Below are 16,677 nucleotides of genomic sequence, written 5' to 3'. Positions count from 1 at the left end.
AGGTAAACCAGATGGCACAATGTTCTTGTTTTTTAAATTTGTGGATAGCCAGGGGCACACTCCAACCCTCAGACATCATTTACAAACAAAGTATTTGTGTTTAGTGAGTTCGCATGATCAGAGGCAGTAGGGATGACCAGGGATGTTCTCTTGACAAGTGTGTGAATTGAAGCATTTTCTGTCCTGCTAAGCATTCAAAATGTAAAGAGTACTTTTGGGTGTCAGGGAAAATGTATGGAGTAAAAAGTACATTATTTTCTTTAGGAATGTGGTGAAGTAAAAGTAAAAGTTGTCAAAAATATCAATGGTAAAGTAAAGTAAAGATACCCAAAAAAAACTACTTAAGTAGTACTTTAAAGTATTTTTACTTAAGTACTTTACACCACTGGCTATAACCCTGCTGGATGCTTGAGAGAGGCGGGATAGCGGGAAAGGGAAAGGAACTGCCTTGTCATGTGATGGGGACTAAGGAGGGAGGGGACTGCCTTGTCATGTGATGGGGACTATGGAGGGAGGGGACTTCCTTGTCATGTGATGGGGACTACGGAGGGGGGGACTGCCTTGTCATGTGAAGGGGACTATGGAGGGAGGGGACTTTCCTTGTCATGTGATGGGGACTACGGAGGGGGGGACTGCCTTGTTATGTGATGGGGACTATGGAGGGAGGGTACTGCCTTGTCATGTGATGGGGAATACGGAGGGGGGGACTGCCTTGTCATGTGATGGGGACTATGGAGGGAGGGGACTTCCTTGTCATGTGATGGGGACTATGGAGGGAGGGGACTGCCTTGTCATGTGATGGGGACTATGGAAGGAGGGGACTGCCTTGTCATGTGATGGGGACTATGGAGGGGGGGGGGACTGCCTTGTCATGTGATGGGGACTATGGAGGGAGGGGACTGCCTTGTCATGTGATGGGGACTATGAAGGGAGGGGACTGCCTTGTCATGTGATGGGGAGTATGGAAGGAGGGGACTGCCTTGTCATGTGATGGGGACTATGGAGGGAGGGTACTGCCTTGTCATGTGATGGGGACTATGGAGGGAGGGGACAGCCTTGTCATGTGATGGGGACTATGGAGGGAGGGGACTGCCTTGTCATGTGATGGGGACTATGGAGGGAGGGGACTGCCTTGTCATGTGATGGGGACTATGAAGGGAGGGGACTGCCTTGTCATGTGATGGGGACTATGGAAGGAGGGGACTGCCTTGTCATGTGATGGGACTATGGAGGGAGGGGACTGCCTTGTCATGTGATGGAGACTATGGAGGGGGGGACTGCCTTGTCATGTGATGAGGACTATGGAAGGAGGGGACTGCCTTGTCATGTGTTGGGGAATACAGAGGGAGGGGACAGCCTTGTCATGTGATGGGGACTATGGAGGGAGGGGACTGCCTTGTCATGTGATGGGGACTATGGAAGGAGGGGACTGCCTTGTCATGTGATGGGGACTATGGAGGGAGGGGACTGCCTTGTCATGTGATGGGCACTATGGACTGAGGGGACTGCCTTGTCATGTGAAGGGGACTATGGAGGGAGGGGACTTTCCTTGTCATGTGATGGGGACTATGGAGGGAGGGGACTTCCCTGTCATGTGATGAGAACTATGATCCTTCACAGGAGGCGAGGACCTATCAAATCTGTGAGCATACGAACAGTGTTCTCAGGTCTGATGATGAAAAGCTAGAGAGGGATGCATTCGTGAGTTCACTCTGACGCTCTACTCTGAAAGCCGGGGGAACTCTTGTCGGAGTGTTACAGAGCACTTTGTTGTCATCATGTAATTGAAGAAAGATGGGATCTTGTTGAGTGAGGCAGATGGACAGGAATAAATGTTGATTGAATGATAGATGGATATTTGCCATGTACACACATGACTGTCCTGGTAATGAACCAGCAAACTGAACTAGGGTCAGTGAATGATCAAATGAAGAAGTGCTCTCATCTGGATGGACAACGCTCTTCCCATTATGATGGTTGGGCGGTTGGTTAGCAAGAGTGCTCTGAATTACAGAACGTACATTCCAACAATACTTGGAATTTAGGACAGCCCAAAGTATCAGAGTGAATATAAAATGATAGTTCACTGCAAAATCAAAGTTTGTCAGACCTTTTCAGATTTCGAAAGTGGTCTGATGAGTTGAGATCAAATCCCACCCCATCTGTTAAGTAGATCCAGCTATATACTATTTTAAGCACATATCATTTTAGATGCCTATCCTTCAGATGTATATGATTGAATTGGGATTAGGGCATACAGTAGCCAGGTCAACAACTAAATCGTGTAATGAATCATGTGGAAAATGAGCAAGTTGAGGTGACTAAACATTTTGGAATAACCCTGGATTGTAAACTGTCATGGTCAAAACATACTGATACAACAGCAGCTAAGATGGGGAGAAGTCTGTCCTACAGGCCCTAGTTTTGTCGCACCTGGACTCCTGTTCAGTAATGTGGTCAGGTGCCACAAAGAGGGACTTAGAAAAATTGCAATTGGCTCAGAACAGGGCAGCACGGCTGGCCCTTGGATGTATACAGAGAGCTAACATTAATAATATGCATGTCAATCTCTCCTGGCTCAAAGTGGAGGAGAGATTGACTTCATCACTACTTGTATTCGTGAGAGGTTTTTGACATGTTAAACGCACCGAGCTGTCTGTTTGAACTACTGGCACACAGACTATGGGAGGCGCACAGTATTACATGGAGCCAAGACTACATGGAACTCTATTCCACATCAAGTAACTGATGCAAGCTGTAAAATTAGATTTAAAAACAGATAAAAATACACATTATGGAAAAGCAGGGACTGTGAAGCAACACAAACACAGGCACAGACACATGCATACACACACACACGATAACATACGCACTATACACACACGTACACATGGATTTGTGTTGTAGATATGTGGTAGTAGAGTAGTGGCCTGAGGACACACACTTAATGTGTTGTGAAATCTGTTGTTATTGTATTGTCATATTTCTTAAATTGAATAACTGCCTTAATTTGGCTGGACCCCAGGAAGAGAAGATGCTGCCTTGGCAGAAACAAATTGGTATCCATAATAAACCCCAGGAAGAGTAGCTGCTGCCTTTAGCAGGAACTAATGTGGATCCATAATAAACCCGAGGAAGAGTAGCTGCTGCCTTGGCAGGAACTAATGGGGATCCATAATAAACCCCAGGAAGAGTAGCTGCTGCCTTGGCAGGAACTAATGGGGATCCATAATAAACCCCAGGAAGAGTAGCTGCTGCATTGGCAGGAACTAATGGGGATCCATAATAAACCCCAGGACGAGTAGCTGCTGCCTTGGCAGGAACTAATGGGGATCCATCATAAATACAAATACAAATACAAACAGATGGTGTAGTAAGACATAGACTCATCTTGACATTAGATTACTTTCAACGTCGGAAAGAAAGTTTGTCCATTGATTAAGTTAAATCAGGGGAAGAGGCCTCTTTAGCAGGCCATCACACGTCCACTTTGTATTGAGTCAGTTGTGTGGCGCCGGACTGCTGGTAATGGAGTTGTGAAGTGATATAGAGATAGTGACTGCTGGTAATGGAGTGCAGAAGTGATATAGAGATAGTGACTGCTGGTAATGGAGTGGTGAAGTGATATAGAGATAGTGACTGCTGGTAATGGAGTGCAGAAGTGATATAGAGATAGTGACTGCTGGTAATGGAGTGGTGAAGTGATATAGAGATAGTGACTGCTGGTAATGGAGTTGTGAAGTGATATAGAGATAGTGACTGCTGGTAATGGAGTGGTGAAGTGATGTAGAGATAGTGACTGCTGGTAATGGAGTGCTGAAGTGATATAGAGATAGTGACTGCTGGTAATGAAGTGGTGAAGTGATGTAGAGATAGTGACTGCTGGTAATGGAGTGCTGAAGTGATATAGAGATAGTGACTGCTGGTAATGGAGTGGTGAAGTGATGTAGAGATAGTGACTGCTGGTAATGGAGTGGTGAAGTGATATAGAGATAGTGACTGCTGGTAATGGAGTGCTGAAGTGATATAGAGATAGTGACTGCTGGTAATGGAGTGCTGAAGTGATGTAGAGATAGTGACTGCTGGTAATGGAGTGGTGAAGTGATGTAGAGATAGTGACTGCTGGTAATGGAGTGGTGAAGTGATATAGAGATAGTGACTGCTGGTAATGGAGTGGTGAAGTGATATAGAGATAGTGACTGCTGGTAATGGAGTGGTGAAGTGATATAGAGATAGTGACTGCTGGTAATGGAGTGGTGAAGTGATGTAGAGATAGTGACTGCTGGTAATGGAGTGCTGAAGTGATATAGAGATAGTGACTGCTGGTAATGGAGTGGTAAAGTGATATAGAGATAGTGACTGCTGGTAATGGAGTGGTGAAGTGATATAGAGATAGTGACTGCTGGTAATGGAGTGTTGAAGTGATGTAGAGATAGTGACTGCTGGTAATGGAGTGGTGAAGTGATATAGAGATAGTGACTGCTGGTAATGGAGTGCTGAAGTGATGTAGAGATAGTGACTGCTGGTAATGGAGTGGTGAAGTGATATAGAGATAGTGACTGCTGGTAATGGAGTGGTGAAGTGATATAGAGATAGTGACTGCTGGTAATGGAGTGCTGAAGTGATATAGAGATAGTGACTGCTGGTAATGGAGTGCTGAAGTGATGTAGAGATAGTGACTACTGGTAATGGAGTGGTGAAGTGATATAGAGATAGTGACTGCTGGTAATGGAGTTGTGAAGTGATATAGAGATAGTGACTGCTGGTAATGGAGTGTTGAAGTGATGTAGAGATAGTGACTGCTGGTAATGGAGTGGTGAAGTGATATAGAGATAGTGACTGCTGGTAATGGAGTGCTGAAGTGATGTAGAGATAGTGACTGCTGGTAATGGAGTGCTGAAGTGATATAGAGATAGTGACTGCTGGTAATGGAGTGGTGAAGTGATGTAGAGATAGTGACTGCTGGTAATGGAGTGGTGAAGTGATATAGAGATAGTGACTGCTGGTAATGGAGTTGCGAAGTGATATAGAGATAGTGACTGCTGGTAATGGAGTGCTGAAGTGATATAGAGATAGTGACTGCTTGTAATGGAGTGGTGAAGTGATATAGAGATAGTGACTGCTGGTAATGGAGTGGTGAAGTGATATAGAGATAGTGACTGCTGGTAATGGAGTGGTGAAGTGATATAGAGATAGTGACTGCTTGTAATGGAGTGGTGAAGTGATATAGAGATAGTGACTGCTGGTAATGGAGTGGTGAAGTGATATAGAGATAGTGACTGCTGGTAATGGAGTGGTGAAGTGATATAGAGATAGTGACTGCTGGTAATGGAGTGGTGAAGTGATGTAGAGATAGTGACTGCTGGTAATGGAGTGGTGAAGTGATATAGAGATAGTGACTGCTGGTAATGGAGTGCTGAAGTGATATAGAGATAGTGACTGCTGGTAATGGAGTGGTGAAGTGATGTAGAGATAGTGACTGCTGGTAATGGAGTGTTGAAGTGATATAGAGATAGTGACTGCTGGTAATGGAGTGCTGAAGTGATATAGAGATAGTGACTGCTGGTAATGGAGTGGTGAAGTGATGTAGAGATAGTGACTGCTGGTAATGGAGTGGTGAAGTGATGTAGAGATAGTGACTGCTGGTAATGGAGTGCTGAAGTGATATAGAGATAGTGACTGCTGGTAATGGAGTGCTGAAGTGATATAGAGATAGTGACTGCTGGTAATGGAGTGGTAAAGTGATGTAGTGATAGTGAACTAAACAAAAACATAAGAAGAAGAAGAAGAAGAAGAAGAAGAAGAAGAAGAAGAAGAAGAAGAAGAAGAAGAAGAAGAAGAAGAAGAAGAAGAAGAAGAAGAAGAAGAAGAAGAAGAAGAAGAAGAAGAAGAAGAAGAAGAAGAAGAAGAAGAAGAAGCAGAGGAAGAAGAAGAAGAAGAAGAAGAAGAAGAAGAAGAAGAAGAAGCAGAGGAAGAAGAAGAAGAAGAAGAAGAAGAAGAAGAAGAAGAAGAAGAAGAAGAAGAAGAAGCAGAGGAAGAAGAAGAAGAAGAAGAAGAGGAAGAAGAAGAAGAAGAAGAAGAGGAAGAAGCTCCCCAGAATCACAGTGTTTGGCTGTGGCAATGTCACAACAGCTTAGCATCAGGCTAAAGTTAAGGGCTAGCGATAGGCTCCCCTCGGCTCTGACTAATGCCCTGTGACTGTTGCTTGGCGCTAGCCTGTCCTCCGCTAGGCTATCAGATGACCACCTCCGGAGCAGACAGAGAAGGACTGAGGACTAGTATCTTGAAAAGCGACTAACACAGAAAAACATTGGAGTTCTTCACCCAATAGTGACCTCTGTTACTACAGATTATGTCAGGGTGGCTTCTTTGCCAAAAAACTGAACCCGTCGCTAGCACTTGCTGAGCTGCATGATACAACATAAGAGACACTAGCTAGTATAAGCTAGTTATGATACAGAGAAAAGGCCTTTATCAATGTAGACCAGGTTGAGGTTGAACATTCATTATTGCTCCGCAAGTAGGTAGGCAATCATGGATTCAATCAAACAATAATTACATAGTGAAACGAAAAGAAACCAAAGAGCATATTCATTGAAATGTACGCTACATATTCAAAGCATGGGAAGAAGGTTGTCTTGTTTTAGCTTGACCTTGCCTTAACCTTAACACTTAAAAAGCTATTAGAGTCCTTATCAATGATGCAGTCCAGTGGTACAGTGGGGAAAAAAAGTATTTAGTCAGCCACCAATTGTGCAAGTTCTCCCACTTAAAAAGATGAGAGAGGCCTGTAATTTTCATCATAGGTACACGTCAACTATGACAGACAAATTGAGGGAAAAAAATCCAGAAAATCACATTGTAGGATTTTTAATGAATTTATTTGCAAATTATGGTGGAAAATAAGTATTTGGTCACCTACAAACAAGCAAGATTTCTGGCTCTCACAGACCTGTAACTTCTTCTTTAAGAGGCTCCTCTGTCCTCCACTCGTTACCTGTATTAATGGCACCTGTTTGAACTTGTTATCAGTATAAAAGACACCTGTCCACAACCTCAAACAGTCACACTCCAAACTCCACTATGGCCAAGACCAAAGAGCTGTCAAAGGACACCAGAAAGAAAATTGTAGACCTGCACCAGGCTGGGAAGACTGAATCTGCAATAGGTAAGCAGCTTGGTTTGAAGAAATCAACTGTGGGAGCAATTATTAGGAAATGGAAGACATACAAGACCACTGATAATCTCCCTCGATCTGGGGCTCCACGCAAGATCTCACCCCGTGGGGTCAAAATGATCACAACAACGGTGAGCAAAAATCCCAGAACCACACGGGGGGACCTAGTGAATGACCTGCAGAGAGCTGGGACCAAAGTAACAAAGCCTACCATCAGTAACACACTACGCCGCCAGGGACTCAAATCCTGCAGTGCTAGACGTGTCCCCCTGCTTAAGCCAGTACATGTCCAGGCCCGTCTGAAGTTTGCTAGAGTGCATCCAGAAGAGGATTGGGAGAATGTCATATGGTCAGATGAAACCAAAATAGAACTTTTTGGTAAAAACTCAACTCGTCGTGTTTGGAGGACAAAGAATGCTGAGTTGCATCCAAAGAACACCATACCTACTGTGAAGCATGGGAGTGAAAATATCATACTTTGGGGCTGTTTTTCTGCAAAGGGACCAGGACGACTGATCCGTGTAAAGGAAAGAATGAATGGGGCCATGTATCGTGAGATTTTGCGTGAAAACCTCCTTCCATCAGCAAGGGCATTGAAGATGAAACGTGGCTGGGTCTTTCAGCATGACAATGATCCCAAACACACCGCCCGGGCAACGAAGGAGTGGCTTCGTAAGAAGCATTTCAAGGTCCTGGAGTCTCCAGATCTCAACCCCATAGAAAATCTTTGGAGGGAGTTGAAAGTCCGTGTTGCCCAGCGACAGCCCCAAAACATCACTGCTCTAGAGGAGATCTGCATGGAGGAATGGGCCAAAATACCAGCAACAGTGTGTGAAAACCTTGTGAAGACTTACAGAAAACGTTTGACCTGTGTCATTGCCAACAAAGGGTATATAACAAAGTATTGAGAAACTTTTGTTATTGACCAAATACTTATTTTCCACCATAATTTGCAAATAAATTCATTAAAAATCCTACAATGTGATTTTCTGGATTTTTTTTCCACATTTTGTCTGTCATAGTTGACGTGTACCTATGATGAAAATTACAGGCCTCTCTCATCTTTTTAAGTGGGAGAACTTGCACAATTGGTGGCTGACTAAATACTTTTTTTCCCCACTGTATATGGGTTGTCCATTCACCATGGTCTGGCTCCATTGAACAGAAAGGTTTCAACCCCCAACCAATATCCCTCTGTCACCTGACAAGAGCCACCCACCTCTTCCTGTATCGACCTGGATAGTTTCACCTTGTCAATGCCTTCTGCCTCACAATGGCGCTCACCTGTACTCGAGTGGAAATTACAGGACAACAAAAGCAGGAATCCAATATTTCTCTTAACGTAGCCAAGACATGTTCCTACCAGCGATAGCATTCATCAGTAGCATTTGTAGTGGTTCAGAGGAAACAGGCTCACACACACACACACACACACACACACACACACACAAACACACACACACACATGCACGCACGCACACACACACACACACACATTTGGATGGGAGTGGAGTCCCATATTGTTATTTTTTGTCAAGACTACAAAGTCGTTCATCAAGTCACAGAATCCAACCCAGTCATACGCATGTGTAGAGGAGGATATGCAGTGTTTTTGATTTGAGAGACCTTTGACAGTGACGACTGTGCAGCAGGGTGACAGGCAAAGCTTTGTGGGTTTAGTGTACGAAGAAAATCCCAAGGGCAAAGGCCTAGTTGGAATTTCAAGCAGTCTAAGGGGCTTACAGTATTACTGGTAGAAGCCTGTCAGTGTGTGGCTATGAGAGATGTTCCAGGTCACGTACATATTCAGCATAGAGGATGCAGAGACTGAAGGAACTGCGGCTGCCCAAGGTGCATACCAAACATTGTTGTTCACAGACATGAGCCAATCCCTGTTCAGTATATGATATTTTGTTCATGGTTCAAAGTATATCTTAAAATCCCTCATTAACCATTAATCAGGCATATATAGATGTTTCACAAACTATGTACACTACCATTCAAAAGTTAGGACACGCCTACTCATTCAAAGGTTTTTCTTTATTTTTACAATTTTTTACATTGCAGAATAATAATGAAGACATCAAAACTATTAAATAATACATATGGAATCATGTAGTAACCAAAAAAGTGTTAAACAAATCAAAATATATTTTATATTTGAGATTCTTCAAATAACCACCCTTTTCCTTGATGACAGCTTTGCACACTCTTGGCATTCTCTCAACCAGCTTCATGTGGTAGTCACCTGGAATGCATTTAAATTAACAGGTTTGCCTTCTTAATTTGTGGAATTTCTTTCCTTCTTAATGCGTTTGAGCCAATCAGTTGTGTTGTAACAAGGTAGGGGGGTTTACCGAAGATAGCCCTATTTGGTAAAAGACCAAGTCCATATTATGGCAAGAACAGCTCAAATAAGCAAAGAGAAATGACAGTCCATCATTACTTTAAGACATGAAGGTCAGTCAATACAGAACATTTCAAGAACTTTGAAAGTTTCTTAATGTGCAGTCGCAAAAACCATCAAGCGCTGTGATGAAACTGGCTCTCATGAGGACCACAGGAATGGAAGACCCAGAGTTACCTCTGCTGCAGAGGACAAGTCAGTTACCAGCCTCAGAAATTGCAGCTCAAATAAATGCTTCACAGAGTTCAAGTCAAAGACACATCTCAACATCGACTGTTCAGAGGGGACTATGTGAATCAGGCCTTCATGGTCGAATTGCTGCAAAGAAACAACTACTAAAGGACACCAATAAGAAGAAGAGACCTGCTTGGGCCAAGAAACACAAGCAATGGACATCAGATATTCGTACAGTTTTGTTGAATAGGAAATACGTCATATAAAATATTTCATATTTTCATATTTGTATCATATTTGTACTGTGTACTTGAGCTTGTGTCCTCAAAAGTGACTACAACTCAGCAATTTATGCAAAGAAATACCAGAAAGGTGAGATTTTAACCTTTCTTTGAGTATGCAGCATTAATACTTATTGTTTATGGCCCTCTCATTATAAATAATTACTTCAGCGATTACGTAGATTACATTTTAGATTACATGTAGTTACATTTAAGAGGTTTATAAAGTGTAACAGATATTTCTAATGATACTTTCCTGAACTAAGGATGTAAAATGGATGACTTAATTTCTGTAAGTGTGAAACAGCTGCAGTTTGTTTAAACCCATTAGTTTTTTATTATTGACCCATTAGTCTTGCGCTGGGGTAACATTTTATTAAATACTGTATTTCATCTGTATTTCATCACACAGGTTTCAGGTGATCCTTCTCTCCCTCGCTCTCTGTTTTCCCCTCACACAGGTTTCGGTGATCCTTCTCTACTTGGTCTCTGTTTTCCCCTCACACAGGTTTCAGGTGATCCTTCTCTACTTGGTCTCTGTTTTCCCCTCACACAGGTTGCAGGTGTTCCTTCTCTACTTGGTCTCTGTTTTCCCCTCACACAGGTTTCAGGTGATCCTTCTCTACTTGGTCTCTGTTTTCCCCTCACACAGGTTTCAGGTGATCCTCCTCTACTTGGTCTCTGTTTTCCCCTCACACAGGTTTCAGGTGATCCTTCTCTACTTGGTCTCTGTTTTCCCCTCACACAGGTTTCAGGTGATCCTTCTCTACTTGGTCTCTGTTTCCCCCTCACACAGGTTTCAGGTGATCCTTCTCTACTTGGTCTCCGTTTTCCCCTCACACAGGTTTCAGGTGATCCTTCTCTCCCTTGGTCTCTGTTTTCCCGTTCCTTTCACAAACAAGACTAAAACAAATCCCTCCAAATCCTTGTGTGCCATGTTCAAGCAGTGAATGAAACGCCCAGACGTAAAACGACTCGCTAAACTGTCGCCAAGTGCTTACAACATCATGGGGGAACGAGGAGAAGAAGGGAAAAACCAACAACAATCAGTTAGCGTGTCGTTTCATGCTGCGGCGCCCAATCCTTTTAAAGCATGTTCAAGCAGAATAGCGTTAGCCGATAACGAGGCTATCGCGCCGCAGCAGATGCTAGCCTTCCAATAAGGGGATGTCTCCCCTGACATGGCTTCACAAGCTGGGTTTATTGACATGGGGCTCTGGAGACGGGCTAGAGAATCAGGACTGGCTGTCCACAACAGCAATGGCCTCCCAAAGGCCCCACAGTAAACACATCCAAGAGCCTTTCATCTCCAAGGTTACAACAATACCCCATCTACCACAGGGAGCATCAACCAAAGTACATCCACACAACACTGTGAACATAGACATGGAGAGAAATGCCATGAAGCCTATAGGGTTTAATGGGGGGATTGATTTGTTGATAGCCCAGGCGGTGATCATGGCCAACAGGTTGTACAGTTTATGCAAAGGTCATTACTACAACAGTGAACGTAGTGATATGTAACCTTGTCTGGTAATGTTGAGGAGTTGAAGCCACCCAATGGGTTAGTGTGCAGTTGATTGCCATTTGTAAAAGTTTTGTTGTGAATAGAGCTCCGAGGTAAAAAGAGTATAGTAGTACTAGTGATTTAAAAACATTCAAGACAATATTCAATACTGAAGAGAAAAGATCTATCATCATACAGATACCGCTAAACATAGTATAATGATTTGTTCGTATTTTTTTCAACAAATGCATTCCAAACAGTAATTGACTAATAATACCTAAAATTCAATAAAAGGGAGGACATCTTCTCTACATGTTATACAATAAAAAGGAGGATATATTCTCTGTATACTCCCCCACGCTTTTCACATTCTCAGTTTCATAAAGGAGGATATATTCTCTGTATAGTCCCCCACGCTTTTCACATTCTCAGTTTTATAAAGGAGGATATATTTTCTGTATACTCCCCCACGCTTTTCACATTCTCAGTTTCATAAAGGAGGATATATTCTCTGTATACTCCCCCACGCTTTTCACATTCTCAGTTTCATAAAGGAGGATATACAGTTGAAGTCGGAAGTTTACGTACATTCCCCTTAGCCAAATACATTTAAACTCAGTTTTTGACAATTCCTGACATTTAATCCTGGTAGAAATTCCCTGTCTTAGGTCAGTTAGGATCACCACTTTATTTGAAGAATGTGAAATGTCAGAAGAATTGCGATACAGTGAATTATAAGTGAAATAATCTGTCTGTAAACAATTGTTGGAAAAATTACTTGTGTCATGCACAAAGTAGATGTCCTAACCTAACCGACTTGCCAAAACTATAGTTTGTTAACAAGAAATTTGTGGAGTGGTTGAAAAACAAGTTTTAATGACTCCAACCTAAGTGTATGTAAACTTCCGACTTCAACTGTATTCTCCGTATACTCCCCCACGCTTTTCACATTCTCAGTTTCATTTCATAGTAAAACTCTCCAGCCTTTGATGTGTTTATCGCCAGAAAAAATACAGCTGACAAGATGCCTCTCAAAAACATTTTCAGGGTTTCCAAGCCGTCATTCTCTCTCTCTTCTGGCATGTGAAGTATCACATTAGTTCAGCCAAGACGAACAGGGTTTCTTTGGTTTCGAAAATCAATTTTGCCTTCAACGACAAGCGGTTTTATTTGGCTAATCATTTTTTGTGAGAACATTTAAGAGGTGATGGCCTCATATGAGGACAATAAAGAAGATTTCTTTGGTATGCTTGCCCAGTCAAAAAACAGCTAGATGGACGGACAGACAGACAGACAGAGAGACAGTGATGGATGGACAGACAGTGAAGGCCTTGACAAACAATTTTGAATAGACTGTCAGGAATGTCACCATGAGGGCAGAGTTGAAGATTCCAGTGTTTGACAAGAGTGCGATTGTTCCTTTTCACTGGCAGGTCTTCCATAAAACATTGGATAGGCAACACTGACCAAAACCCAACATGAGACAAGTAGGAAGCTCAACTCAAGATAATAGGCAAAACAAAAAACGGCATAAATCACCATTTACCGTCTTGGTATAACGCTGCTCCCAAGGTTTATAATGAGTGTCAATAGGCTATCAACACTGCCTGGGATATTAACCCTCCGCGCATAGCCACCACAAATATTACAAAACATACAGTGCCTTAAGAAAGTATTCACACTCCTTCTTTTTCCACATGTTGTTGTGTTTGCCTGTGTGCATGCACATGTGTGTGTGTGTGTGTGTGTGTGTGTGTGTGTGTGTGTGTGTGTGTGTGTGTGTGTGTGTGTGTGTGTGTGTGTGTGTGTATTTTATATGCAGTGTGGGGTGGGTGTGACTGTTAGCCATACGATATTTAACATCCCGTCCTGTGTATCCTGAACTGATCTCAGAGGTAACACTGGCTCGTTTCCTGTTTATTATCAGCCCACCCACTCTCCTATCAATATCTGGGTTGTTAATCCCCTAGATAGTCTCCCTCTCGGAGATGCTGAGCTCTAGGCTGCATAGTGCTGACGCCGGCCCGGTTAGAGGAGAAACGTTGACACTTCTGCTACAGCTCCATATTCAAAACCATATCCCACAATGTGAATAGCTTTAGGCCTACTTATTTTTCTGTGACTTGGATTTAAAGTACATCTCAAAGGTAAGATTCTGGAACCTGAAATGACCTGCTACCATCTGGCTTCGCGGCAGTAGCCTGGACACAGATCTGTTTGTGCGTTTGCCTGTTTGGCGTGACAATTCCACGGAGTTGGCAAGAGAGCAGAAACAAATTGACACCCAGGATATTGGGGCAGATGTAACCTATCAAATAGTGCTTTTGAGCCCTCTGTAATGAGTGAGAGTTGCAGGGGTCATTGTGGGTGCAAGTCAACGATTCTACTACACCATTTGCCTCCATATTTATGAAGCAAATGTATGTAAATGAGTGCCAGTCACAAACAGAAACTGTCATGTTTTTACATAGCATAAACAAGATGGCACCCTAAAAAAAAATTCAAATATGGGAAGTCACTGTGGGAATCCATGGTTCAGAAGTACCATAGACAATTAAATACAAATTATAAAAAAAATGATATTAACATCTTAATATCTTATTTGAAAAGCAAATATCTACTCTAGTTTCCGACATAATCTCGTATCCTAATCCAAAGAAATAACAGGCCCAGTGGGGGCCAGTAACAGGGTCACTGTGGCGATTGCGTGTATGCTGACAAGTGTTCTTGATGGGTTAAAAACCTGACTGTGTCTGCGTTTGAATTTGAATTTGAGTGACTGTGTGTGTGTGTGTGTGTGTGTGTGTGTGCGCGCGCGCGCACGTGTGTGTGTGTGTGTGTGTGTGTGTGTGTGTGTGTGTGTGTGTGTGTGTGAGAGAGAGAGAGAGAGAGAGAGAGAGAGAGAGAGAGAGAGAGAGAGAGAGAGAGAGAGAGAGAGAGAGAGTTTGGGGGTGGTCCAGACATTCAGTCCCTGTGTAGCGTACCTCACACACATACACGCACACTGCCTCCACGCATCAGTTCAGAGAAACCAGAGTTGGCGACGGATGCAGTGCACGAAGCTTCCACTTCTTTTATTTGAATCACATATTTTTTCGGTGTAGGGTGTTTCCCTACACTATTCGGTTTTGTAAATGGTTTCTTAAGTGTGAATACTCATGGATCTATTGCGCACGGATCTATTCCACTTCTTTCTCCGCTATCCCAATGGCAGAAGCGGGGACAAAGCCGAGGAGCGTACGGTGGATACCGCTTTAGTAGAAACCAGACCGGTTGTCTGTGATTGGAAATATCGCACGGCTGCTGCTTTTCTTTGCGATTGAAGGCAGTCCTTAAACACAGCCGCCAATAAGGTAACTAGGCTATCCTGTTGAAACAGACGTGTTCGATGTGTTTTCCTTATATTATGCTATCTAATTGCAGCAGGGTGGGTTAATTTAAAACATGTCCCAATGTATGGATAAAGTTATTGTTTTACAAATATTCAATCCATGCCTTCCATTATGTTTGGATAGTTGGTTGTGGTGCATGGGTTGTTTATATTTAGCATTTATGCATAAAAGAAGCCTACCCTGCGTCCCCCCGCGCGCACAGACGGACACAAACCGTTAGATCTGTCGGTAGACATTACCTGCCAGTCGCATGCTGTTTAAAGCATCACTTTTCTACATGTGCCTCAATTATTCCAACCACACAGTGGCAAAGTGGCGTTTAATGCGTTGTTACAATTATAATAGGCTATGCACACTTATCATGGTCTTATTTCTTATTAGATTGGGCTACTGCAATCGGCAATCCGATTGAGTCGGTCAGAGAAATAACCTGGGCTATAGGTATCTCTATCTACAGAATAAATGAATTGATGCTTAGGCCTACCATTCATTTGACTTATTTAGCAAAAATGTTATGTCCTACATTTCTCAGTGCTGTAGTGATATGGGATAGGGGGAGCAATGTGATATTTTGACATTTCAAAGTTCATTTAGGCCTATAGTTTCGAATAAAGTCATTGGATATTAAAACTCTATATTTTTCAGCAAAGCGTTTGGGTTTTAGTTCCCAATGTGGATGTCCAGGCAGCGATGTGATTTTCAAATTCGGTGAAATTCGGTTGAGGTGGAATCAGAGCAGAACTGAGCACTCTTTCAGAGTAGCCTGACTCAGCTAATGATAATTAATGTTGAATGTAGTGACTGACTACCATTCAGACAGACAACATTTTTGTACAGAAATACAAAGGCATTTATCCTACATAATATATCACTTCCACACAAACCCTTTTGAATTGTCATGTTAATTCATTTTTAAACGAATTCCCCCTTTATATGACATTCATTAAAACTATCAAACGTTATGCTACTGTGGATGGTTTATATGTCTTTGTGAATGATTTTCTGCACTCACATCTACACAGACACATTATTTCACTTACAAAAGCTGGCTGGTCAGAGAAACAATTAATTTGGATTTATATTTCTGGCTACTTGATATGACATTCTCTCTCTCTCTCTCTCTCTCTCTCTCTCTCTCTCTCTCTCTCTCTCTCTCTCTCTCTCTCTCTCTCTCTCTCTCTCTCTCTCTCTCTCTCTCTCTCTCTCTCTCTCTCTCTCTCTCTCTCTCTCTCTCTCTCTCTCTCTCTCTCTCTCTCCCTGCCTTTAAGGCAGAGAATAGTGGAGGGTGAACTAACGGTACATTAGTGATTGAACATTCAGTGGACATAAGATACTTTTGATATCAGCTTATTCAGTGGAAGCAACAAGCCACAACAGAGGGAAAGCCATCTGGCACATCACTGGAGGCACATAGAAAGCAGAGGCACAGGATACACCACACTGACACAGAATACACTGCACTGACACAGAATACACTGCACTGACACAGAATACACTGCACTGACACAGAATACACTGCAATGACACAGAATACACTGCACTGACACAGAATAAACTGCACTGACACAGAATACACTGCACTGACACAGAATACACTGCAATGACACAGAATACACTGCACTGACACAGAATACACTGCACTGACACAGAATACACTGCACTGACACAGAATGCACTGCACTGACACAGAATACACTGCAATGACACAGAATACACCGCACTGACACAGAATACACTGC

The sequence above is a fragment of the Coregonus lavaretus genome (genome assembly GCF_964263955.1).
Source record: "Coregonus lavaretus genome assembly, contig: HAP1_SCAFFOLD_292, whole genome shotgun sequence".
NCBI lineage: Eukaryota > Metazoa > Chordata > Actinopteri > Salmoniformes > Salmonidae > Coregonus > Coregonus lavaretus.
This window is presented reverse-complemented; position numbering follows the sequence as displayed.